Source organism: Lissotriton vulgaris, chromosome 7 (assembly GCF_964263255.1).
Source record: "Lissotriton vulgaris chromosome 7, aLisVul1.2, whole genome shotgun sequence".
Classification (NCBI taxonomy): Eukaryota; Metazoa; Chordata; class Amphibia; order Caudata; family Salamandridae; genus Lissotriton; species Lissotriton vulgaris.
The window spans coordinates 1,100,066,351-1,100,094,130 of NC_141695.1; positions in this window are offsets into that span (position 1 = coordinate 1,100,066,351).

The following is a 27,780-nucleotide window of genomic DNA, read 5'->3' on the forward strand; positions in this document are numbered from 1 at the left end:
TCATAATACCCTTGATGGTCCAAGTATTGTTGTTAATGATACCGGAAACGGCGATATTAAGACATCAGAGGTTTCAATGTAGTTGCTAACAGTCCACAAACACACAGCCAGAGTTAATTATACAAATCAGGCTCAATTGATGTTATACATTAGGCAAAACGCAATTTCTATCTTCCATCCTCTTCTTGAAACCAATTTCCCAACCTGGGTTATCCTCTCAAATTTTTGTAGTTGTTTTAGTTGCTGTTAATCCCGTTTTTGATGGGAGTGGGTAGTTTGTGCATTCCCCATTAACGATTATTCCATCATCTTCTCTGGTATTGATACTACCTGCTAGATCACTGCAAGTGACTAACAACACCTCAAAACATTTAGCAACTATAGACACACCACTACCGCCCTTCAACATTTTGAACAGGTGCAGCACCAAGGCTGGGTTGGCACAGCACCCGGTTTGCGTGCATTCAAAACCCTTTTAAAGAGGTTAACACCTGTGTACCTACTAGAGCATAGATACTTAAACTATGCATGGGCTGCTCTGAATAAAAATGATCTATGATTAAACAGCTATTTCTCAATATGTGAAAAACCTGGGACTTTCATGATGTTGACATGAAATATCACCTAATTGAGGATGGTGTCAGAACTCGCATATTCATTCACTCACCTACCTATAGATTCCCCTTAGTGAACACCCACTCCAGAGATCTGTCTCCAACCTGCAAGCCGCGCCTGTCCTTTACTTATTCTTTGTGTTAGGAAAAGTTGTTCTGCTACTCTCCATCTTGTACATTTTTTGTGCTGTGGTATAAAACGTGCCACTACACAAAAGGCAAACCCCTTTGTAATCCAATGCTCAGATTAATGTGTGACATGTATGAAGGAGTGAACCCTTACAACACATTTTGGAAGGGTATACTCTTGGTTTTACATGTGACACAAGCAGATTTTGAAATGGACTGGATGACTTTGTAACATTTGGCTCCATGTCAAGTGGCTTCAAGTCCTGTATAACACCTTCTGCCAGTTCTGGCATTTTACCCAACTGGGTATTCTGGGGTTTTGAACTCATAAAGAATGTGTTATGGAAAAAGTAGAAGTCACACAATACAATTAGGTATAGGCTGCAAAGTGAGGAATGGCTGATAGTGCACCTGATAGACTTGTGAAATGCAAAACAAAAAATTGCTACTGACTTTCTAGCTTTTTTCTTGAAGGTTAAACAGCCCATTGGGTATGAGGACAGAGATAGCCTTTCAGAAGGAAATTGAAACATCTTATTGATAATCAGATAACATTAACACTCCTTTGAGGAAAACAAGCATTGCCAAAGCCGATAGGTCTTGCCTGTGCTAGATTTATTGACGTTGTCAATGTTTTTAAGCCATGTTGTACAGCAGCGAGAAGAAGTGTGGCTCACTGGTTAGAGGAGGCAGACCTGGAAGCAGAGGTCAGCCCGGCACCAGGGTTCAATTCCTGGCTCGGCGGGTCTTGAGTCCTAAAATGTCCACGGACTCGACAATTCTCGCTCCGGTGCCTACTCGATTCACGGGTTCACACTCTGCGACTCTGGGCAATAGCTTGCTTAATCTCCACAACGGCCCCTCGCGGTGGGATGCCTGGCTTTCACCTTGTGGATACACTGCTGGGGTTATCTCACAGGGGAATACCATGACAGGTTCCCTAAGCAAGCGCTTAGATACCGGGTCGGTGATTTGTGCTATATAAATACATGTACATTTACACAGCGGGCATCTGCGCAGCATGGCTGAAAGTGAAACAAAAATCCGATAACGTGGTCAACGCTGGATGCGTCATAGCGCTTTTTGCTTTTAACCATGCTGCACAGCAGCAGCACTGTTGTAAAACATGGTAAAAAAGCATCAACAAAGTCACAGGATCTTGCATAGACGAGCCCTGTTGGCTTTGCCGATGCTCGCTACACACGTTATCAGTGTCTAGGCAAATATTTCACATTGTTAGTAACAGTTTAACACCCAATAACAGCAATAAGAAACTGAAAGGAGGCCAGTCAAACTCTACAAAGGGTCTCCCATTGCATGGCAACTCGTGTCACAGCGGGTTCAGTGGCATAACAACAGCCACTGCGGCTCATCCAGCCCTGAGCACAGGCAGCAGGTTCCTGGCCTGCAAGCTCCTGACTGGATCAGGAGCATGGGGGGGGGGGGCTACATGTACTTTGCAGGGGGGCCCTCCAGTTTCAGTACACCACTGAGCGGGTTTAGTATCTTTGATCAGTCTGAGCTGTTGAAATGTGCAAATTATGTATTAAATAACGCATTATGTGGCAAGTGTAGCAAATCCACAAATATGTTGAAAACACCACTGCTGCATAATTGTGCAATTCCAGTGGCTCTGCTCTTAGCCAACTGCCTAAATATTGTAAATACAAGAACATGTGACTATTTTTCTTCTTTACTCCATGCTTAAGCGGAGCCACAAATTTGCCATGATGGGATTGGTTCGCCCTCTGAATTTCACGCACATCTCACCAACGCTTTCCACATAGACCTCCCTGTTAATCCACACTCTACCTAACTTGCACAACAAACAAAGTTGCCTCTTTCCTGACCATGTCAAGGATACGAAGTGATACAGAAATGTTACAAGACAAATTTTGTCCCTGTATGGTACCTTATGGTATGGTCTGGCGAGACGCTGAAGCAGTTGTGGATGGGTGGCACTCTACTAAACTGGTACCAAGTGTTACTGATTAGATGCATCATAATGGTCACATTTGTTATGCTTGTTGCTGGGTTTAATATGTCACATCGCCTGAGGTGGCAAATACAATTGCACCACTTGTGCCGCAGGGCAACCAAGAGTTCTGTCAGTGGTCAGCAATCAACTACTGACCTGGGGCTCTTGGGTCAGCCTGGCTATTCACTTCCAGGGTGCACCATTGGGCAACAGCCGCTTGTTACAGTCGCACCCGCGAAGTCAACAAGGCGGGTTTTGCATTGTTGTAATGAATAACTATAACAATAATGAATGTTAGGGCTTTACACCCGTTACCAAAGCACTGTTTAGAGAAAGGTCTACTATGTTCATCATGTGCTCTCTTAATATATTTAATCACAGTGTATTCTCAGTGTGAAGACTTCACAACCTTGTGAAGTGTGACATTTGTAAATTACAGAGCCCGTTGGAGCTGGGGTGGAGGGAGGGGAAAGCTCCCACTAAGAGCAAACTTTTCAATCCTGGGAGTACTCACGGGTGCATTACATGTGGAAAAGGGTGCATGTGTGTGAGAGAGATGGGGCTCGTGTATGGATTGAGCACCGCAGAATGAACAAGCTGGAGCCAAGAAGCCTGATGGAGGGGACGGGCCTGAGATGGGGCGGGTGGCCTCGATGGATTTGATGAGGGGTGGGTTGGTACCTGGTGATCAATAGATGTATGAATGGTCAGATGGATTCAATGTGGAGTGGGTAGGTGTCCGGGGATGAATAGATGGACAGTCTAGGTGTGGTTGATCAATGAGTTTGTGTGGTTTGGCTAGATGGATGAATGAATTGGTTGGTTGGGTTAGGCTGGGATGGATGGACTGATGTTATGCAGGGAGTAAATGGGTGAAGAAGCAATGGATGGGTGATGGTTAGTGGATGGATTTTCAGATGTGTGGATGGAGAAATGAACGAATTGATGTGTGAATAGATAAATTGCTAGATGACGAAATGGAGTGAACTAATGAGTTGGTTGGGTTGGATTGTGTTGGATTGAGTTGGAATAGATAGATAAATGCGAAGCGTGGCTGGGTGATGAATGGATGGGTGATGGGTTTTGGATGGATTTTAGTGGGTTGGTATGATGGGCTGGTGGATGGATTGGATGGACGGATGGATGAATGTTTATGTGGATGGGTGAACTGATGGAATACTGGATTGACTGTTCAGCACAGGCCGTGAAAGTTCTCCTCCCTCTGATGCGGGGCTGCTATTTCTGTACATTCTAAGGGCGTATTAGCAAGAACCTCACTAAAATTATCGCAGTTTTAGCCGCAGGAAACTACCGCTAAAACTGCGATAATGGGGTTACTAATCTGCGTTAAAGAATTCCAATAGAAGCCCAGGTTAGATGTGCAGGACATCTAACCTGGGCTTCTATTAGAATTCTATAACGCATATTAGCAAGCTCATTATCGCCATTTTAGCAGCAGTTTCCTGCCGCTACAACAGCGATAATTTTAACGAGGTTCTTGCTAATATGCCCCTAAGTTTCCTGGTAGTTGTAATGCAATATTGCAAAACTAGTGTCATTGCATTCATTTAAAGTTTACACATCAACGTTTGTCAGTACCGTACTTCATATAAAGACAACGTCCAAATTACTTACATCTATCATGAGGAGCTCTAGAAAAAGGGCATTTTGTAATCTCCCTGTAGGTTCCAACCTTAATTAGCAATCGTCCCAGGTGTTAGCACCCGCCCATAGATAGACAAGAGCCGTGAGCTCTGAGATGTGCCAGACCATGGTTGGAGTGTGGCTGGTCTTGGGTGGTGTAATAAGTCTCTGGATGTGTTGTAAGGGTGTGTGCGCTGCCTCCATGAACTGCACACAGGAGTCACCCCAGGACGACGAAGTTCAGAACCCAACAAACACATAGGTACATGGAGGGAAGCGGAGATGTGTGTACTCCTTCTAGCTTTGTGGTGTTAAAAATGTTCAACCACATTTAAAAGGTAATATAGGTATATTTACACAAACACATAAATCCATTTATACTAAAATGCAAAACTCATAAGAACCCCTCATCTATCCAGTATATATGCTCTCCTTCACTTGCTCAAAAGAAGGTTCAACAGAGGCATCAGTTGTTTTTGTAATGTAGTGGACATTCCCTTGTTACGTGGAGAGCCCTGCAGTTTATTGTGCACATGGATGTAAAAGTGAATGGACAGAAGATGTGGAGGTACAACCAGAGCTAGGGACTTTGGAAATGGGGAACAGGTTTGAGTGTCAGCGTTCACTCAGCATCCTGTGGTTCTGTGCAACTCACCAATTCTCCCCATGCCTTAAATATAAATAGCAAAACGCACAATGACAAAACATTCACCTCCAGTCACAGCACAGATCTGGGTTTAACCCCCTCGATGCTCATGACGGAACCGTTCCGTCATGAGCATCGGTTGAGCTGTGCTCATGACGGAACCGTTCCGTCATGACCACACCCATTGACATTAGGACCCAGCACACCAGGAAATTCTCCCTAGCAGCCAAGGTGTTAATCCATTGTTATTTTGCTCACCAACCCACCCCAGTTCAGACATGGCCATATGCAAAAAAACGATGGATTTAGGCCCAGATCTCTGTACTGGGGTGAATCTATGACATTGTTCTGCATTCTGTCCATCAACTGTTGTTTTTGCATTTGTCACCCGGAGTGGGACGGGTATGCTCAGACGTGAGTCCCGTGCTCTCCACACTACTGGAGTCAAGCTATCCTGGCTGATGACGGCTGATAGCCAGAGACCGGTCCTAGGATGCTTGATTCCGGTCCAGGGAAGACATGGCTTGGCAGTTCGGGGTGGACTTTTCACATGAGGCACAGGTTCAAGGCTGATTTACATATGGCCATGTCTGAACTGGGGTGGTGTGGAGTGCAAAAGTGCAAAAAAACGGTGGATTTAGGCCCAGATCTCTGTACCAGGGTGAATGTATGACATTGTTTTGCATTCTGTCCATCAACTGTTGTTTTTGCATTAAATATAAATATGACCTGTGTAATGTAACTGGTGCTCATTTAAAGTGCTTGCACTAAATACAACAGTATAAAAAAAAGAAAGGCTACAAATATTCCATGTTATTTTGATGTCAGGGAGACTTAAAAAAAAACTTAATCCGAGTGTGAGAAGCTAATAGACACCAATAAAACAATTATTCACTACTTGGTCCATGCTCCATTTAAGGGAGGAAACACATGAAGAAGAAGAACATGAAACTGAACTAATGACCAATGAGAAGCAAAGCAATGAGAATGACAATGAAGCTAGCCATACATAAGAATTGTGCAGGGTTAAAACGTCTTTCTAGAGCTTTTTTCCGTAGCAAGTGACAGTGCATGTGCACTGTCTCAGGCAGTGCTTAATTTGTGTAATAAAATAAGTGTTGGGGCCCATGTCAGGTGGTCACTAGAGCTGGCACCACACATTGGCAAACAATTAAACATGACACTTATAAACATCTGCTGTTCTGGTCATCTCTAAATTAGACAGCATGTGTCAGACTGTCATATGTATCAGTGTTGACAATTAAGTGCCGCTGCAGAGCACCGGAAACCACGAGCTCAAATTAAGCACTGGTCAGGCAAGCCCTAAAAGCAGGATACTGAAAGTGTATAAGTGTGTAATCCAGGGAGAGCCTACTTGGCGTGCAGAGGATGACAAACCTGCAGGACCTCTGCAGGCTCAGCAGCTTTGAAAGGCCGGTGTTGAAATTACACACCGGTGCAACATGCAGAGCCCTAAACCCTGGTTGGTTAATGCTGCACTTGGGTCCCGTCACTCCGCCCTGTAGAAGTGGTGGTGATTCCGCGAAACACGTGTCGTCTGTTTATTCATTGTCCAATGGGCGGTTCATTATTAATTCTGGAGGATACGTCTATTTGATTGGGAGAAGCAAGATCTTTCAAGTTGAATCGCGTGTTAACAGGAGCATGGGCTATGAATGTTTAAGAATTTGAAGTTCCACAAAACATTGGATGCTCAACGTTTCATGAATGTGTTAGTACGAACACGTGAAGAACTCTATAAAGGAACAGGTGGTGTCTTATATGGACTCAATTCATTTTTCTTCAAGGCTTGGAACCTTTCGATCCAGTCCAAAATAAATGTTATTTTTTATTAATTCTAATATATAATATACATATTGTATATTGATTTGTGTTGAACCCACTTCACTTTATCCAGTGTCAGCACAGTAGCTAGGAAAGACCCGTTCTTCACCGGTTGTCACACCAATCGTGTGGAGTTATACATCTTATGAACTCTAGAGGGCAACCTTTAATCACATACTCAACTTCTCTTGCAATGCTACTTGCTCCAGCTATTCTCTTACTGGAAATCACGTGACTTCCTAGAAGGAAACGCTTGGGCCGAGGCGTTTCTTTGGAAGCCAGGGACGTGTAGTTGAAGCAAAAAAACGTGTTTAAGGTCAAGCACGGGCAACATCAACCAAAGTGTGTACATCACGGGACTGGGAGGAGGCAGCACAAAAAAATAAAGTAAACGTATACATGGAGCAACTTCAGCTAAATCAGTAAACGTGGAAAGCACACTGCTTTATCATATTGTGTCAGAGAGCAGTTGAAATAACTGATTGTCATCCAGATAAAGCAAATCGTTTATACACACAGTTAATATATAACCACGAAATATAACACGCTAAGACACAGATTTACAAGCTCCTTGCAAACCTTTTGCGCCGCCGTTGCATGACTTTTGTGATGCAACGGCAGCGTAAACAATGCAGCCAATTTACAACGTGACGCATCTAGGGAGAAACGTCATGTTGTAAAGCCCTGCGTCTCATACCTGCACCAGGTATAATGTATGCAGGGTGGGCGTTCCCATGCAGGAAAGCCTGGTAAAAGCTACAAGATTTCATTGCGCCACTTCTAGGAGGCCACTGCGTCCAAACCTTACACCTGCTTGAAGCAGGCATAAGGAGTGACGCAGTACAATATGTATAGGCCTCAAAATGCATTGCTGGAGTTTCATTGTGCTTGCAACATGGCTCCAACAATGCATGACATTTGGGCCAACAGATGCAACAGAATTTCTGATGCATCTGTCAATCCTTGCGCCATGGTGCACCGAATTGTAAATATGGCGCATCCATGGTGGCGCAAGGGTATCGCAGGCTGGCGCAGGTAAACTGATGCATTTCTACTGATGCATTAGTTTCTTGTCAATCTGCCCCTAAGTTCTGTGAAGAAGACACGTAAAATGGAAAACACACGAAAATAACTAACTCTACGTGATGGTACAAACTGCACGAAATTGGTAAGAACAGCACAAAACTTTAACAGGCATGACTGTCAGAATTCTGAAGTGAAAAACCAACATTGCAACAGTCAGCCATAAATGCAGGTAGTGCTGGCAAAGCCAAAGTAAAGTCTGGCCCAGTTTATGCTACCAGGATCAATGTCCAAGGAATGTAAGAGACCGCAGGGTGGGCCAGCTCTATCAAATCAGCGTCATCGGACCCTTGCCACCCATGCAATATCCAATGTGCCAAGTGCGACCAATGGCAACAAGCACATTTGGGACATTTAGTACCATATGAGAAGTTGGCTCACTGCTGACATTGGTATATTGTCATCCTTAGAGCATGCACCAGCACTTGACCCATGCATGCCAGTCTAACTGCACTTCCATAAGGATCATACTTTCAGTACAATGTGGGAGAAGGGTGCTAGGGCATCGCGTATCCATGTCATCATAATCATGCCGCAGATAAGCCCATACCAGCTGTGGTGCACGCAAACTATACAAGAGGGCATGTATTTGAAAAACACAACACTATCAATCACTCCAAAATGGCCTGGCATGCCTTTAGGAATATTTCATTCTGTTTCAAAATCATATTGCCCAAACCCTGATGTGCACATGCCTCTTTAACCATGCTCTGCCTACACATGTAGTTACCAGGGTCCCACATGAGTACTGCAAACATATGATGGCTTCTCTCCCATACAAACAGAGAATCAACCACCAGCCCTCAATAAATTCTGCCCACCTAAGGAACAATTGGGACGCCAACTAGCCAACTACCCATGATGAGATAATGTTGCAGGTGTGATATTTGCTGTGTGTGTAAAAGATCTACTTGATGTACTTGCATATTGTGGCGACTGCTACTGTTCAGGATATATATGTATGTGTGTGTGTGTGTATATATATATATATATATATATATATATATATATATATATTCTATGTATCAAAGCATTCTACTTAAGCTTCCTTGTGCACACAAAAAACTCTGCAGATGTTAACCAAACCAGAAATACCTTCATCCTATAGAGGATGCTAGTCACAAGAAGCGTTCACCAGCTTTTTTTTATTTCAATAGTTTGAATTCCCGTATTTTTCAAATTGAAACATGTTTATGTAAAAATGCTAGCAACCAGAAGGGAAAGGTGTTGGTGCTGGTACAGAAATCTAAAGATTGTCCCGAAATCTAATTAACCTGACACTGGAAATGGCAAGTAGTAACCAAGGGACTGACCTAGGGTCTGAGATGGTTTGTGATAGTTTATCAGCCCCTGAAATTATTGTGGTGGATTTGTAAGAAAGCTCTCACTACAACATGCAGAGCTTCACATAGAACCTCCGCAGCCAGCTGATGAAACCTCAAAAGCCAGTGTAACGTGCAATGCTCATAAGTTAACAAGCAATGCACAAAGCAATAGTTCTAAAGTGCAAGGTTTCATCAGGGTTCATGAGGACAGTAAATGTTAATGCCCTATAGACGTCCAAAGCAGGACAGCCTACACCAGCCAGGAGGGGGACTCACTGTCATTTACAAGGAATCCATCAAATGCACAACATCCACAGAGAACACCAACCCATTCATGGAACACCTACACAAGTTAAAAATCTCAGAAAACATCACCTTGAACAGAACCCTCATCTACCAACCACCCCTCCCAAGAGCCACTTTTACCAAAATCATCACTGACTTCATTGCTCTGCTCACCATGGACTCCAGAGCCTACATTCTCCTTGGTGACCTCAACTTTCAATTTGAACAGCAAAACGACCCATGCTCCACAACCCTCCTCGAAAGCTTGCGAAATGCCTGACTTACCCAGCTTGTATCAGAACCAACATACACCACATAAGACACACTGGACCCCATCTTCACCTCAAGCGACAGCATCAAATAAAACTCCGCCACACAGCTCACATGGATAAACCACTCCATCATCCACTTCCAAATAAAGACACCTAAATGTAACGCCTCTACCAGGTTCAGCATTCTAAACTGGGGGAAAATCACAGACGACTGACTCAGCACCCTCAGCATGGATCAACCTAGCCCCACTGATAACCTCAACAAGGACAGCGACAACTTTAACAACTAGATTAAGAGCTGCATAGGCTCCCTTCACCCATCAAACCCAACAAGCATAATAGATCAAACAAGTTGGTCAGCTGGTACACAGAAAACATCCAAGCACCAATAAAACACTAGAAACAGCTAGAATAGAAATGAACAGGCAGACCCAACACCACCGACAGAACTACCTACAAGGCTGGCCTCAGATGCTATCACCGGCAAATAAGAGACACCAGGAAATAGGAGCTAATGAACCATATCGAAGGAAGCTTCAGCTGCTAAAAGGAGATCTAATTGGTCATTAAGGATGTCACCTTGCTCTAAGCCAATGTCAACACCATCACTGCCTCCCAGCAGCTCTGTGACAAGCTATCCAACTTCTTCCACAGCAAAATCACAAACAACTACAGGAACTTTGCACACTAACCCAACCCTGGAGATCTCATTGCTAACCTATCGACCACCAACCAAGAAGGCCACCTGACTGAATAGACAACCCTCTCCAAAAACGACACAGTAGCAATCATGCACACCACCCACTAAGGGGCCCTAATGGACCCATGGCCCCATCACATCTACAACCTGGAATCATCACGAATCAGCACCACACTGACCACCATCATCAACAACACCTCCAACATGTCCTCATCTTTCCCGGATGAATAGAAGCTTGCAGAAATCAATGCCTTCTTCAAGAAAGCCCATTGGCAACCTGAATCAACGGAGCAACTTCTGACCCATCTCCTTGTTCCCCGTCCAAAGTTATTGAGAACTCCATCAACAAGCAGCTCACAACCCACCTCAAACTTCACCATCTTCTAGACAACACTCAACTAGGATTCAGAAAGAACCACAGCATGCCCACTGACAATATTCAATTTATCCTAGAGTGAGGAGAAACAGCGGCCAACATCCTGATTGACCTTTCCACGACCTTCGACACTGTCTCCCACAGCACCCTCATCAGAAAACTCCACAAGACTGGCATACACTAGCTCACTAACTTCATCTAATGACAAGACATCCACCTCATTTCCAACACAGATGACACCCAACTCATCCTCCCCCTGATGGACAAGACAATTATTACTAGAACCAACTTCCCCAACTGCATGACCATGGTAGCAGACTGGATGTGAAACAACTACCTGAAGCTCAACTCCGACAAGGTGGAAGTACTTGTCTCGGCAACAAGACCTCCCTATGGGTCTCCACCTGGTGGCCATCGGAGCTAGGACTAACACCCACAGAACAGTCTAGAAATCTAGGGATCATCCTAGATGAAAAGTTCAATATAATGGCTCAAGTCAACACAGTGTGCACATCCTGCTTCTCTCATCATCAGCAGGCTGGACTATGGCAACACTCTCTATGCTGAAATCTCCAAACAACTCCTACACAGACTCCAGACCATCCAGAACACAGCCGTAAGACTCATACTCGACATACCACACTCATATCACTATGCACCTCAGAAAGCTTCACTGGCTCCCCATTCACAAGTGCAGACAGTTCAAACTTCTCAAGCACACAAACAAAGCCATACACAACATATGACCAGAATACACTTTTGCCACCCCACCAGACACTCTCATTCACACACACTTCTCGCATCTGGAAAATCAAAACTGGACATCACTCGCTCTACATCACACCCAAGACATGGAATGACCTCCTTCAACACATCAGTACCTCCTCCTCAGTTCTTGAATACGGCAAGAAATTGAAGACCTGGCAATGCGCACAAGCAGCTTGGGGATTGCACACCTGCCCAAGTGCCAGGATACCCTCTCGGGAGATTAGTGTGATATACAAAACATAGCATAACATAACAATGAATGAGTTCGGCCTGCAGGATCAGAAAAAATGGAAGGGTGACTTAATGCTCCAAATGGGTCCAAAATAAAGATCACAGTATCTGGAAAAACCCATAGATAACAGAGGGACTGATAAAAGAGACTCTGGCTCGCATGGGTGTTTTGCTGTAAACCTACAGATAGAAATTTAGAGAAAGGAACATTGGGGAAATCAAGTTCAGGAGCTTGAAAAGAGGATTCTGTAAAGATTGATGAACTAAAGGGAGGACGTGGGGATGGATTAAAAACATCGGTAGAGGTCCTTGAAGGGACAATTCATTTAGGAGATAAGCAGCATTGGGTCTCAAAGCCTCTGTGCTGCCCAATGATTAATGGCCAACTATTGTAACTTCAAAGTTGCGATTGCTAACAAACTTTTGAAACCTTATTGATTAGTAGAATCTCTTTAACATCCCAGGGCTGAAGGTGATTAAGTATAAATCACCACTGAATAGATAAACAGTGGTGGCCATATGCCGCCACTGTGGATCTCCACCTCGATTCTTGAACAGAATACAGTAAGTGGAGAGCCCAATGTGCTTCAGACCTACATCTCATGAGCCACTCCATTAATCTCACCCTGTAAAGAGTAGATTTTGGAGAACTAGAAACAGAGATGAGAATGGAACAAAGGTAGGCACCAAGGGCCTGATTCATGAAAGGGTTTTGCCCATTCTGTGTCTATGGGAAAATGTGTTCATGAATATGGCCCCAATTCCTTTATTGCTGAAATGTGATTGAATAGGTTGAATCTTCACATTCAAGTCAGAAGCTCAAAGAAATTCTCATCCCTTTAAATGACCAGGGAAAGTCTTCGGAAATCATTTAGGAGGTGTTGCAGCCAAAATTCCTATGTGTTTTCACAGATTCATGCCTACATTATCCTTTTTTCAGAAACCACTCAATCTTGCAGTGTAATGGATCTGTAGACAAAACACTTTTCCTATTTCTAGACAGGCTTCAAATTATGGAGTTGTCTTAATAAGGCACACTTCCTTTTCTACTTTTTCAAGATCATAAGGCGAGATAGGAATTAATTGGCTTTCTTCATCTTTAGAGTTTTCCATTCCCTATAAATAAGAAGTATAATGTGATGGTCCTTCATGATCCTGGCATTAAAGCCTCTTTGAAAATGCCTGAACAGCTCTCTGTGGGATGAAGCAATCCCCAAATGTCCATTTGTTATTGAATTAAAAAACTCACTCAGATTATGTTTCTGACAGTATTTACTCTCAGAGGCATATTTACTATCAAGTCAACCAACCCAGTAAGACAACTTGCTGCCCTTTGTGAGAGGGAAAGAGCAGGATTACACCATGTATAGTAAGATATGAAGTATTCCTTTCTCTCCCTGCGCTGGCACACTGAGCGCAGGCACGCGCCAATGCAGGCACCCTTGTGCCGTGGTGAGGGGTGTCTGGGTTACAGTAAGGTTGTTCTTGTGTAGAAAGAGACAAGACACCTTCTAGCAGAAAAAAATGCTCTGAGGCTTTTTCCTTCTTCTATGTGTGCTGCAGAATGCAGCACATGTAGAATTTGGAGCAATTAACATACTTCTCCTCATTATGCCTCACCTGGGAAGGTGCAGGATTTTGACCCGTTTCCAGGTTTATTAATCTTAGTAAATCTGGGAATGCACCAAAAACGAGATGGATGTGTGGGAACACCCAGGCTCTGTCCATGGAATGCTTTCTCAGTGCAGAGTAATTCAAGGAAGTGACTTGCGCTGCCTTGCGTTACTCCAGATTTACTATGCCACGCAGAGCCTCTCCGCATGGCATAGTATATCTGACTTAAGAGCTTGCATTGCCTTGCGCAACATAACGATGACACAAGCCCTTAGTAAATCTGGACCCTAATGTCCTTCTCAGGAGTATCGTTCTGCAAGGAAATAAAGGCAAGGATGTCCAGGATGAAGTAGAATTCCCAGGTTTGTCATGGGACCCTCTGTTTCTTTTTGTGTAGGATATTTCGAGATGAGCTGGGGTGGTGCTCACCAGCAGAGCCGTGATCTCTACAGCTCCAGAGACCGTGGGCTGGAGATGCGATGCAATACCTTCGGAAGACCTTTAGTGAACAACATGGCCTTGAGGAAGACTTCACTCCTTCCTGAAGGTGTAAGGATTTGGGGGCTCATTTACAGGCCCCTTGTGCCACCAGTGCGTCACTATCTAGCTCATAAAAAGTGATGCAGCTACAGTGCAAGGGTCTTGTAAATAAGCTCCTTAGTGTTTACCGCTGGTGCCTCCTTTTAGAGCTCCCCAAAATGATCCCATGGAGGGAGAGGGTCAAAACAACTGGTGCCAGTGCCAAGATCTAGAACTTCAGCAGGTTCCAAGCTGTAACTTCGCTGGTTCTGACCTGTCTCCAAAGAAGAAAGACATACAAAACAGGATTATAATGGGGGAAACAGAAGAATAATGATTCCTCCCAGGAACGTAGATAAAAGATTTCAGAAAAATGGGTTAGTATGAAGTTCTAAACCAGCAAAGATATGTTCCTTTGGGAAGTTGGGCAACTCACTGAGACTTCCCAGACATGCTGCCCGTGACGGAGACGGTTGTATGGCATTACAACGCTGGCTTTTACCACGCGTGCCATTACAACGCTGTTTTCACAACGCAAGTCGTTACGACTTGCGCTGTAAGCGCTGGATAAGGGAATAGTTTAATTTTCTATTCCAACTCCAGCCTACGTTACAGTAGGGAAGGTGTTGGAATAGAAATTTAAACTAATCCCTATCCAACAGCGCCCTCCAGCGCAAGTCGTTGTAACGACTTGCGTTGTAATAGCAGTGTTGTAATGGTAGCGCGTGGTAATACCCGCGTTTTAAAGGCTGTTCTCCGACGAAGACATGGCTTATGGATGATTTCATGCCTGACACATTAGCGGCACTACCGGGAAACCATTATCTCCTGAATGCCAATAGATCTACTGGGGAAAAAGGTGGCGGAGTTGGCAGCAGCCATAAAAAAGCACCTGAATTTCCCTTCTCTTACCTCGATACATTAATTGACAGTATCACGATCAAATTGGTCTCGCCTAACTCCTCGCTGATGTGCCTACTCCTTTATAGACCACTAAAGCCTCTGCAAAAATTCCCGAAAGGCCTAGCAGATTTCATGTTTTCACTATCTATTGACCATGCTAATATTCTACTTATTGGAAACATGAATTACTGAGCAAATGAGGAAGCTGAAGGCAACAACTCTAAGGAACTGACCGATATGCTATATAGCCTCAACCCCGAACCACATATATGGGTGCCTACACATACCAAAGGACACACGTTGGACCAGGTTTGGTCCATTAAACTTACTATATCCAGTCTCGCTATCCATCCGTGCATGTGGTCAGACTACTACTTAATAAAGTTCGCCCTAGGTGGAATCACTGTACCCAAACCCATCACTCTCCCAAACACCATGACTAGAAATTGGAATAGCATAGTCCCAAACTTCTTCTGCAACCCATTAGCATCCAATTTGCCCTCCATGACAGAGAACCTGGACAAATAGAGGAAGAAATTTTAAACAGGCAAAGGATGGCCAGCAATATTCACGCCCCCTTCCAAAAAATCAGTTCCACCCGCTGGCATGAGGCATCAAAATGGTTTTCAGAAGAGATAAAGATAACTAAATTAAAAAAGTGGCAGGCAGAACGGAAATGACGAAGATCATATTTGCCAGAAAATAAGGAGCTCTTTATACAAAGTATGAAAGATTATAAAAAAGCTATCCTACAAGCTGAAATTGCATTCTTCTCAAACAAAGTGTTAAACTCCAACAATAAAACAAAAGACATTTTCAAATTAGTGGGAGTGCTAGCTGCCCCAGATTTAATTACATTACCGGTCCTCCCAAAACAGAAATTATGTGATTTTATTTATTTATTTATGCATTTTTATATAGCGCAAACTTTACCCGAAGGTATCAGAGAGCTTTGCAATAGAACCAGTTACATTACATAAGTACTTCAGAATACACGAACTTCACCAAAGATATGAAACAGATAAGCTTTAAACTCACATGAGAATGGTAGTAAGTAGATACGTCTACTACAGATACTAGTGGTTAGAGTTACATATATACAAGTTGCAAATTCATTCAAGATTACATTTTAAGACATAAATGACCAAGTCCGCACATTATTGTGGGATGAGGCTACCCGAGTAGTACTCCAGACATTACAACGCAGTCAATATAATGGGGGAATAGCGTTGCCTGATATACGGGCATACTATCAGGCTGCGCACCTCATAGTCCTTAACGAATCGTGGCATGCACCCGTAGACCAACCCACATAGACACTAGAGAGACTCCAATTTCAGAAACTCTCTCACTTACACTCTGTATGCGGAGAGTGAGGGATACAAGGCCTATTACCAGAAACAAGGAGAGTAATACAAGCCTGGAAAGAAGCAGAACACTAAATTAATTGGGAAAAAAGGTTGACTAGGGCTACTCCCCTATGGGAGAGCAGGCTGCTACAGGAGAAAGCAAAACTGCGAGGATTCAGAGGCTGGGACACTATCGGGATAACAAATCTGGGTGACATTATTAGACATGGAGATCTGATAACCTTCCCACAACTACAAGAGGACTATAACCTGTAAGATAGGCAATACTACAAGAATATTCAGCTCCGACATGCTTGGATGGGGCAGAAACCTGACATTGCTGATCTCCCCGAATATGCTTTATTAGAAGGCAGGTTGCTTCAGGAGGAGATACATAAATAGGCACTCTCATGGACATATAAGACTTTAATAAATAATATGGCCGGAAATCTGCTAGCATTGCGACGTAATGGGAGGCAACAAAGGGCGAACAAGATGATATCGACTGGGAGATCGACCTAATGCACCCTAGGGAAGTAGCAATAAAACTTAGGCTACGGTTGATCCAGTTCAAAATATTACATAGAGTGTATTATGATAGGGCAAGACTACATGCAATGGGCCGAGCTGAGACACCCGAGTGCCTGCGATGCAAAACAGAGAGGGGCTCCTATATCCACACTCTCTGGTATTACCAAATAATACGTTGCTACTGGGTGCGGGTACTATGGGTATTGACCAATATATTTGGGATGCAAAACCCAATAGATCCCAAATATATCCTGCTGGGCATCCATATAGATGTTGACTTACCTAGATATAACCTTTTGCTATACAATTTACGACTTATAGTAGCAAAACGCGACGTAGCCAGGAAATGGGGAAGAGCAGACCCCCCACTATGAAACATTGGAGAGCAGGCATGGACATGTACATGGGGCAGAAAAGACAGTATATCAGGCAAGAGGGTGTTCCAAGAAATTTTGGAAGATTTGGCAACCTTGGCTGAGATACTATGGGCCAGAGATAGATGATGGAGGCACGGACATTATGCAACTGCTCTCCCAGAAATGTGTAGGTGCAGAGCCCAGAATCCTAGATCACAAATCTCTTGAGGGAGATGTGCAACATCCATCATGAGGAAGATAACAGTATGAGAAACCTAAGTTAGCGAAATGTAATGTGATATATTCTATATTTCCACTACATGTAACCACCACCCACTCCGCATGTATAGGAGAAATGGGAGATATGCCTTCTGACTATTGTTTTGTTCTATTTTATATTTTTGTTATTTCAAATCAAATAAAAACAGTTTTAAAAAAATTACATTTTAAGAAGAGTTGAAGTGATTATGGTTGGACACCTTTATATTTCATATTTAAAGAGCAAGATCTTCTTGTCATTGCTGGGGTTTTTGCGGTGCTCATTTAGCCAGACCTTCAGGGTGCTGTTGCACTCACGGGTGGTGATCTAGGGCCGGGAGGGATCCCAGAGCTGGGCCGGGGGTGGTGGGTGAAGGTGGAGATGAAGGTGGAGAGCTGGAGTCTGGAGCTGTTCTTGAGCTTGTACTGGGCGTCAACTATGGGAAGGTGGTAGCTCAGCCCTTTAGGGCATGCAGGCTCCAAAGCTGGTGTAGGGGAGTTTGTGAATGGAGGCAAGGTAGTCATTGGTTCCGGGCTGTGGGAAAGAGACTGGAGTAGTGGGTGCCGGCCAGTCTGCGGTGTGCCCCGAAGTGACCCCCTGAGCGGGGTCGTCTTCCTCAAAGGAACTCACTGCAGCCAGGGTGGCCCCCACGATCAAAGGGAGGCTGCCAACTTAGTCCTGGTACTAGGGCTGTAGCCAGGAGGTATTTAGGGTGATGTAGTGGGGGAGGAGCGTCTGACCAATTCATGGGTACCCCCACAGCAGCAGCAAAAGAATAGGGCACGAGCCATTTGAAACTCACCGCCGCAGCCGCGGGTAGAAGAGGACAGTCCAAGTGCTCTAGGCAGGGCCAAATGTACGTGCTCCAGCCACAGCCACTGTATTTGTGGCGCGTCGTGGGGGGTCTCCCAGGTCTATGGTCCCCTCGAAGTAGTCTGCATGGAAGAGGGCACCTCCCCAGCAAAAATTAACCGCTAAGGCCACTGGTGCCATCAGGACAGCCTCGAGATCAGAGTGGGTCCGCCATCTTGGCTTCATCACAAGTATAGGAGCTGGCATAATTAAGCGGTCCCCCGGCTCCGCTGAGCACTCCCAGCATTCTATAATTGCACTGCTGGTGTCTCAGATATATCAGCAAGCCTCACCCATGGAAGGATAAGAAACCCTAGTCCTCCAAGGTGAAGGTGGATACTCCTGGCACTTCCTCAGATTTGGCTTTAGAGAGTCCAAGTAATTCTTCTTCTGGGAAGTACAGTTCCAGAAAGGATATTGTTCAGATTCTGGACAATGTTAGAGGCAATTTGGGGTTTGAATTGCATCTGACCAGCCGGAGGTGGAGGGTCTCTTACCACAGTATGCAAAACTTCCATTTTGTCCTTACCACTTCACAAGAGGATTAAGGAGTTAATCTTCAGGCACTGGAAGGAGGTGGATCCATCCAATGCCCCCAGGTTCCTCCAGAAGATGGGTGCCCTGATTGAGAGTGAGGAGGTGTGTCTGTCTAATGACAAAGTGGACTCCGTCCTAGCACTCTTGATTGTCAGGACTGTAATTAAACCAGGAAGTTGTTCGCCTTCGGATGCAAATGGATAGCAAGGTCGACAGTGCGATCAAGAAATACTTTGCTGGTAGTTCAGTGTTCATGAAGGCAGCAACTTATGATGACCTAAACGCCCTTTTGTACATAAAATAAAGTAAAAAAAAAAAAGCTACATTCCCCCTAGTAAGTCAGTCACGAAACTCACACCAGAAAATAGGAACCTCACTGCCATTTCAACGTTTCCCTACATCAGTAAAGAACACCTAGCAGAATTAATAATAAAAGTAAATGAAATCTGACTCCCGCAAGACATATGCCCCCCAATACAAAAAATATTTTTTATTCCTTCCCAGAGTCATCCTTTCACTTTAGAATTAATCTCTCACGCAAGGCTATGTTCCCCAATTGTTCAAAGAAGCCATAGTAATCCTGCTACAAAATATACCTGGAGAGGACCCACAGTTGCAAAAAAATTATAGACCTATCTCCTGCCTTCCCTACCCAGCTAAAATCTTAGAAGCACATGTAGCAAAACACCTCTGCTCTCTTATAGAAGAGACAAATTATCTTGACCACCACCAGGCAGGTTTCCGCCCCTCACAGTCAACCGAATCAGTCATCTTCTCAGTGGTGGAAGACATGAGAGCTATGGCAGATGAAGGCAGCACTCAAGCACTGGTCCTACTGAATCACTCCACAGCATTTGACACAGTGGATCACTGCATTCTGATTGATCGAATCGCAGAAGCAGGCTTAAAAGGGCTGGCCCTACAATGGATGAAATATTTCTTGAAGGACTGTACCCAATCAGTTTGACTCTCCCCCTACTACTCATCTAAAGTTTGTGCAAACTGCAGAGTACCTCAAGGTTCATCCCTATCCCCTCACCTCTTCAATCTCTAAATTCAACCCTTGATAAACACTCATTAGCAGAAGAAGGTAAAAATATATAATTATGCTGATGACATGCAACTGATCTTCACTATTGATGAGACACTTGACTCGAGAGAGTACTTTCAAAATACTATGCTATACATCAGAGACTGGATGAACGGCTACCATCTAAAACTCAACTCTGATAAAACAGAGATCGTTATAACCAACAACAAAGTAAACCAGTGGAACCCCGCCTACTGGCTAACAGAGATGGGGCCCTCCCTAGCCCCTAGGACTTCTGTAAAAAGCTTATGCATTCAAATTGACAAAAATGTGTCCATAAAACCGCAGATAGGCATTGTAACGTCTTCCTGTTTCCTCCAACTTAAAAAAATCAGGATAATTAGGAGATTCTTTTCAATGGAGGCAAGCATTCAAATTGTCATTGCGTTAATCATATCTAGAATTGACTACGCAAATGCTCTATTTTTGGGACTCCCAAAAAACCTAAGTAATAGACTCCAACTGACACAAAACCAAGCAGCAAGAATTATCTACCAACAACGAGACACGGCTACATGAAACCATTAATGAGGAAGTTACATTGGCTCCCAGTGACCCAATGAACCATATTTAAAACAGGATGTATCATCTTTAAATCTCTCCACAACAAATGTCCCAAATACATATCTGCTAAAATTCAAAAATATTCACCGAAACGCATCCATAGGTCAGCCCAAATGAACCTTCTAATGATCCCTAGATCAAAAGAAAGATATTGAGAGGGCTACGCTTCTCGGTTCAATGTCCTCAGGTCTGGAACTCACTTCGTACCGCAATCAAACTAGCAGATAACTACACAGGCTTAAGAAGAATGCTAAAAACTTGGCTATTTTCAAGCCATATAGCAGCTAAATACCTGAACTGACAAGAGGTCCTAACCCAGCACCAAGAGACCTTTTGGTGAATGTGCACTATATAAAGGGCCTATAACGTAACATAACAGACTAGAGAATAGTAATGAGGTAGCCCCAGTGGTAAAGTAGACAATGAAAGATTTCTGGCAGCTGTTGCAGTGATGGATGTAAACATTGTTTATGCTACTTGCATGACAAACGGTGGAACGTAGTCAGTGAGCCTTGAGGCCAAGTATAATTGATGATTGTCTGAAATGTAAACTGTGTTGCTTGAGATGAAGGAGCCTTAGAAAGACAGAATATGTTTTGAATTTATACAAAAATATACATCTAAAAATACACTGTTCTACAGTTTGAAAAATAATGCATGACAGCCCGCTGCATTTTACTTTGATGTGCATGTGGTAGTCTTTATCTCACATTCGTCATTGAAGAACATCTTCTATAGTATTTGAAAATGCAGGTCCTTTCAGTGAAATGCTCTCCCTTCCTGAGGAGCTTCACTCCCCCTGAATTACTGGAGGCCAAATGAGTCCACCCCTAACATTGCTCGGAGCAACAAAAGATTTTGTGTCTAGACTTACAACAACAAGAGCACCATCCCATGTAAGCACCACAGCTCTACACCACAGGGCCCACACAACACTGCCCTTAACCTTCTCCTTGGTCCACCCACCCATATGGCCTGTTTGTCTCCATCCCAAATGACTCTCAGGTTTATAGACATGTGACCTACACGTATCCACCTCTTGCAAACTAAACTTCTCCGTACAAAGATCCCTGTAAATCTCCGCCTATAGTTCTAGTCACCTCCTCTCCACTAGGCAGTTTCATTTTGCATGCAACCACATTTACCCTTGTAGGAAGAACAAACGTTTTTGTGTTGAATTGAGATCAGGGGTCTCCAGCCTTTTCTGTAGTGAGAGCTACTTCTGATTAGTGAAAATCATTGTGAGCTGCTGAAGGTTAAACAACTTGTGCATTGTTACCAGACACTCCAACTCCCAGCTTCCTTGGCTTTAAGCCTAATGTCCATAGAGCCAGATACTATGGTTTGAACAAAATACTATGAATAGGAGCACCATGACAGGGCTGCTATGTGTGTCACTGAGGGCATGGTCTTTGGGGATGTATGAGCATGTGTATGAATGGGATATATTTGTATGGGTGTCTAAGAGCCTGTCATATGTAATTTCAGCACAGGAGACAATTTTCACCATATGTGGCACCATTACATATATAACACAAACATAAAATATTTATTTTTGAATCAGAGAAATGTAAAGTGTAGAACATGTTTCTGTGAAATTGTTCATAATATGGAACATATACATTTCTATCATTTTAAAAAATAGCTGTATTTTTCAGTTGTACAGTGTCTACTGGTTATTGGGACTAATTTGCCTGCTGCTTGTAAATGTGACACTTTGAAATGGAAGAAAATTAAATTGAAGAGTTAACTTAATCATTAAGATAATTTTTCATTTTTATTTTCTCCCACTTAAAAGCATTCAGAAACGTCATTTTGTTCACACCTCCAATATTGAGTCAACAAGGATTTATATTTAAGAGTTACATTCCTCAGTGCTTCAGTTGTTCACCTCTGTGCCCTGGCCCCAGTCTGGGTCATAAATCTGACTGAGCACTGCTTATTATCAGCATGGTGATAATGCAAAATAAACACATCCTTTCCTTAACTTGATATGGAAAACATGGCCCTGTTCCTATTTTTAAAAAAATGAGCTCAAGGCTCTGAGGTACTCTGAAGGTGTCTGGGAGCTGCTGGTAACTCGTGGAAACACCCGATTTAGATATTCTGAGAAAGTTACATCAATCTTATATTATAAAATATTCATCCAAATACATTCGAACCTCAAAAGAGAAAGCCTCCGAGTTTCTGGCATATATATTACAAAAAAGGAAATGGTGTAAAGTCAGTGGTGTTTATCACCTAACATCAACACTCTTATTTGTCACTGAAATTGATCTTCTGTTTAGGCATTTATTTGAAATGTGTTGACCACACAATGACCCCCAAAACTGTCTGAACTTGAATTATTCTTACTGATTTGTATATAATCCTTACAGGTGATGTGGCTGGTATTATAGATGTATGAAAAGAAAGATCCATTCCTGATTCACAAAAATTCGCCTTGGGTTTCCTGGAATCACTTAAGTGAAAGGGAGCTTTCCACGCACATTTTTTTTTTATAAAATTTTTATTTTGTAGTATGCAAGGTGGAAATAGAAAAGGGGAGGGGAACAGAGCAAGGGATCAAGAAAGAGAAAGGAAAGAAGAACAGGCGACATTCCGCCACAGATCCCCACAAAGGGGGTGCCAAAAAAGGGAACATGTTCGCAAAGGGAGGGGCAGTAGGGCATCAAAATCCACAATAAAGATGGCGGTAGCCAGGTAAAGCAGCGGAAGCGCGGACACGAAGGCCCGTCCGCCACAGTGTCCAAATCGTACCTGGAACTCCAACAGTGGATGCCTTGTCCCCAGCCGGGAAGAGCAGCCCAAGCCCCATCTGAGCTATAGTGTCCATTCCGAAGGCACGGCAAGTCGCAACAGAAGAGAGAAAAAAAAAGAAAGAACCTCCCCAACTACCCCTCCCTACCCTCCGTCCCTCCCCAACACCCAACTCCCACCCGGTGGTGGCGACCAGCATTCACACAATCCACACCAGACACATCCGTAATCAAATTTGAAAAAGATGAAGTGCCCTCAGCGCTGACGGACAAACTGCCGAAGGCAGGCCTCGGGACAAAAACTTCACTAAGGGGCCCCAATTGCACATAAAGTTTTTAAAATTCCCTAGGAAGATGTCTGAAAGATGCTCCAAACTCAACAAACGCCACAGCCGGGCATGCCACAAGGAGACAGCGGGGGCAGACGGGCTTTTCCAAGCGTTTGCCAAGGTCAACTTAGCTGCACCCAAATATAACCACATAATGCGCTTATCCGCCCTAGTCTGGTGTTCAAGCAATGGGTCCCTAAGGCCTAGTAAAACAAACTCCATGGAATCGGGGAGCGGGTAACCCAAAATATCTTATAATGTGGGAGAGAATCTCGGCCCAGAACGGCCGGATGGCGGGACAGTCCCACCATATATGGCTAAAGTCCCCCAACATCCCACAGCCTCGCCAACACCTATCCGAAGCCGTTGGAAATATGCGGTGTCGTTTAGATGGATATAAGTACCAGTCGAAGAGGAGCTTCATATGGGCCTCCCTGAGGTCAGTAGAATGGTTATGTGTCGTCACGTCCCGCCATAAGCTCCTCCACTCGCTGTCGGAAATGTCCCTCCCCAGTGTGGTCTCCCAGTGATCCTGATATCGCGGCCGTGGAGACATAGTAGTGTCTAGCAGCAGCCCATATAGAAAAGAGATCGCTCCCTTCATGGTGGATGTGCGAAGGAGGAAAGTTTCTAATTTCGTCAAGGGTCTGGTAGCGGCATCTACTACACCAGGCGACGTCGCCCAGTGCAGGAGCTGAAGATGTCTAAAGCGCTCCGTCGGCAGAACACCATAATCCCTCATACAGTTGTGGAAAGTGAGGGGTTCGGTGCCATGGAACAGGTGGGTGAGGGCCCTACAGCCACCCTCCCTCCAAGCCTCAAAGGGACCCTCCGTCAACGCCGGGGGAAAGGCCGGATTGAAATGGATCGGGGTGAACGGGGACGGGAATGTGGTCCACCGGTCATCGCTACTCACCGTGTCCCAAACCTTCAACACCGTGCTGGTGGGAGCGCTAATGTACGCGTTTCTGGGTCGGTCCACCTTAGGCTTCCAGGCCAGGTCCCAGACAGAAATGACCCGCAACACTCCGATCCATGTGGAGCCAGTGCTTCTCTGAAAGCTGTTGGGACCACTCCACCAGTACTCTCAGTTGGGCAGCCTTGTAATACAAATGCATGTCCGGAAAGCCCACTCCTCCCTCCAATCGCGGGCGCCAGAGAACCGTAAACGGAAGCCGCGCCCGGCCGCCTTGCCAGACATACTTCAGCATCACGGTCTTCAGCCGATGAAAGTAGTCCAGCCCTATCGGGGTAGGCAAGGCTTGAAAAAGATAAAGGAGCTTGGGAAGAAGAACCATCTTGAGTGCATGAACCCTACCCAGCCATGAGATAAATTTGGGCTTCCACCGGTCCAATTCTGCCCGAATCGATGCCAACATCGGGGGGAAGTTAGCCTGGAATAAGGCACCTATGGTAGAAGTCAGTCGCACTCCCAGGTAAAGCAAGGATGAGGACGTCCATGAGAGCGGAGTAAGCAGCCGGATCCGTTGCACCTCCCCCCATGGCAAGGTCAGATTTAAGATGTAGGACTTGTCAAAGTTAACCTTAAATCCCGCCACCGCTTCATATTCAGAGAGTACCGAGTGGACATGGGGTAGCGACAGCGCCGGGTCCCGAAGGGACAACAGGGCATCGTCGGCAAAGAGCGAGATCTTATGCTGCTCGCCCGTAAAGGGGAGTCCTAGAATCCGCTCATTTTCCCGTATCGCCAATGCCAATGGTTCTATGCTAAGGGCAAAAAGGAGGGGCGAGAGGGGGCAGCCCTGGCGCGTCCCACTGGAATGGCAAAAGCTCCCGGATCTATGGCCGTTAACCAACACTCGGGAGGTAGGGCTATTATAGTTGGCCTCAATCATCCTTAAAAAATGGGGCGAGAACCCGAAGGCCACCAGCGTTCGGTGCAGAAACCCCCAATCAACGCGGTCGAAGGCCTTCTCCGCGTCAAGCCCTACCAACACAGCTGGGATGCGGAACCGTTCCGCTTTCTCAATGAGATGGACGACGCGCTGCAGATTATCATGAGTCTGCCTACCCTTAATGAAACCAGACTGATCAGGATGGATCAAGGCAGGCATCAGGTCTTGCAGCCTGCCCGCCAGGATGGAGGAGTACAGTTTAGCGTCCAGGTTGAGGAGCGCTATCGGACGGTAAGATGTACAGGAGGTAGGGTCCTTGCCCGGTTTGGGGATAATAGTAATCAACGCTTCTGTCATGGAGTCCGTGGTTCTACCATCAGTCGCCATCGCGTTGAAGAGGGAGACTAAGTAGTCGCAAATGTCGGGTGCAAACGTTTTATAGAAGAGGGCCGTATAGCCGTCAGGCCCAGGGGCCTTATGCAGCTTCAAGGCCTTGATAGCATCCAAAACTTCTTCCCGAGTGATGGGGGAGGATAACAAGTCATTCCATTCTCTGGAGACTTTCGGGATAGGCAGACCTTCCAGAAACCTGGATTGAGCCTCCGGGTCGAGAGCGTCGCTCGAGTAGAGCGCTGCATAGAAGCGACCAAAGATGGCTGCCTTGTCCGCGTCTTTGTGCTGAATAGAGCCCGCGTGGTCATGCACGCCCCCTATATAATCCTGTTCGCGTTTGTCACGAAGTTGCCGCGCCAGGTGGCGCCCAATCTTATTGCCTTGAGAGTAGGAGGTACGCCGAAGGCGCAGAAGAGTGAATTCTGCCCTGTTATTATAATGGGCCTTCAGTTTCCCTCGCACTGCCGTCAGTGGGCGCAGGGTCACCTTGGAGGGGTTCGCTTTGTGGGCCTGTTCTAAAGTGGCAAGTTCAGTTTCCAGAGCTTCCCTCTCTTCCTGCCGCAATTTATTCAGGCTCGCGTTGAGAGCGAGGCACGTGCCCTGCAGGGAGGCCTTGCATGCGTCCCACGTGTTATACACCGACGTGTCAGAAGGAGGATTGAGGAGAAAGAAATCACCAATAGCCTTGCGTAGTGCCTTACAGGACACCTCATCCCTCACCAGAGCCGCCGGGAAGTACCATTTTCGCCAACCATCTCCCCCCGCGGCCCAATGTAGTCCCAGAACCACCAGGCTATGATCCGATAGCGAGAGCGGAAAGATATCAGTCAGTTGTATATCCCCCCTGAGAGCCTGGCTAACCAAAATGTAGTCTATGCGGGAGTATGAACAATGAACGTGAGAGAAGATAGTGTAGTCCCTGGCCTGTGCATGGACAAAGCTCCAACTGTCTACCAGCCCCATGTCACTCAATTGACGCTGTGTTTCCTCCGAGAAGACGCCAGTGTCCGCCCTACGCGCTCCAGAACTATCCAGGTCCCTGTCCCACACCATGTTAAAGTCTCCCAGCAGGATTAAGTGCCCATCCACAAAGTCACCCATCTTATCTAACAAACCCTGCAGAAAGCCATTCTGACCCGCATTCGGAGCATACACTACAACAAAAGTACACAGGCACCATACAGCGTCCCTTTCACCATCAGCCAGCGACCCTCCTTATCAACACTCACCCCCAGGGGCTGAAAGTGGAGGGAAGCCCGGAAGAGGAGGGCCACCCCTCTATGCTTCGTGGGCGCGGACGCCCTGTAGATAAGGGGGAACTGCCTATGGCGAAGTCTCATTTCGTCCCTCCTAGCCAGGTGGGTTTCCTGAAGAGCGACCACATCCAGGTGATGGTCCGAAATGTACTTCCAAAGCTTCTGCCGCTTCTGTGGGGAGTTGAGGCCCTTCACGTTCTAGGTGCCTATGCTAACAGGCATAATGGGGAACTAAAACTCCACGCCATGTATATGTCCAGACACCCACGCTTCATTTCTAGACCCCCGTCAAACACCGGGTCCAAAGTCCATCGGGGACACCCACTCATATGGAACCAAGAAAAAGACCCCAGCCACAACCACACTGAGGGGACCACACGCATTCTCCCCAAGCCTTCTAGGACGGCCCCTCTTCCAGAAAGCGCAAGAGCCGAGGGGGCACCATCATAGAGCAGACGAAAAAACGTAAGGGTGAATAGCATCGAAGTCACCAACATCACGCATCCATCACACACGGTCGCCACCACACCCCCCCTTGCCCCCAACCCCAACCCCAACTTTCCTGCCACTGTACCCACACTCAGAGCACCAACTGACCCACCCCCCCTGCAACAACCCAAAAACCAAAAAAACAGAGCACAAGGCCCGCAACCTGAATCGAACGTTCAGCAGTTCCAATGGGCCACAGGTCACACGGTCCACACCAGACTGGAATCG